The 506-nt window shown below is 64.4% G+C and overlaps 1 protein-coding gene across 5 annotated transcripts in view; it reads right to left on the bottom strand.

Annotated features, from left to right (window-relative positions):
• XPO1 (exportin 1) overlaps positions 1-506 on the bottom strand; it is a 40,518-nt gene that overhangs the window by 39,579 nt on the left and 433 nt on the right. For 2 of the 5 annotated variants that reach the window (XM_010574827.1, XM_010574829.1), the window contains exon 2: positions 41-96. The gene's annotated coding sequence lies outside the window, so the exon portion shown is untranslated. Of the gene's footprint in view, positions 1-40; positions 147-506 lie in introns of those variants that run through there. The other 3 variants (XM_010574828.1, XM_010574830.1, XM_010574826.1) reach the window with 2 other exon arrangements.

The raw sequence follows: 506 nt of genomic DNA, 5'->3' as shown, positions 1-506 counted from the left end.
CACACACACACTCCTCCCCGCAGCCTGAGCACTCACTTACCTAGGTGTTTCTTACAGCCTCTTCCTTCAAAAAGTAGGGGTGGGTGAGCCAAGTTTCTAACCACACGCCAAAAAAATTGAAAATAAACACCACCAAAAATAACGCTCCCCCCTAAAAAAAAAAAACACCAAAAAAAACCCAACCCAAACCCGAAGCGGGGGAAGGCCGAGCGCACCCCCCTCCCTATCGGGTATGTATTACCAGCGCCACTCCTCTCCCCCCCGCACTACCCCCTAGCAAGCGTGCCCCGGCCTGACTGCACTAGGCGCCCAGCAGCAGCCTGCGGCCCCCGGGCGGGCGCTCCCCTCGGCGCACGGCTCCGCGCCTTCCCCTCGGCCCAGGAGCAAGACCGACCGACCGCCTGCCGCCGGGCGCGCAGCGGACGGGGCGCGCTTCCCTCCTCCCGCTGAGGGGGGCGGGAGGGAAGGGGGTCGGCGCGGGGCTCCGGCCTCCCAAGGCCCCTGGT

The sequence above is a fragment of the Haliaeetus leucocephalus genome, unplaced genomic scaffold (assembly GCF_000737465.1).
Source record: "Haliaeetus leucocephalus isolate CR32 unplaced genomic scaffold, Haliaeetus_leucocephalus-4.0 Scaffold450, whole genome shotgun sequence".
Taxonomy (NCBI): domain Eukaryota; kingdom Metazoa; phylum Chordata; class Aves; order Accipitriformes; family Accipitridae; genus Haliaeetus; species Haliaeetus leucocephalus.
Note: the sequence above shows the minus strand (reverse complement) of the source record. Positions and strands in the feature narration are given on the sequence as shown.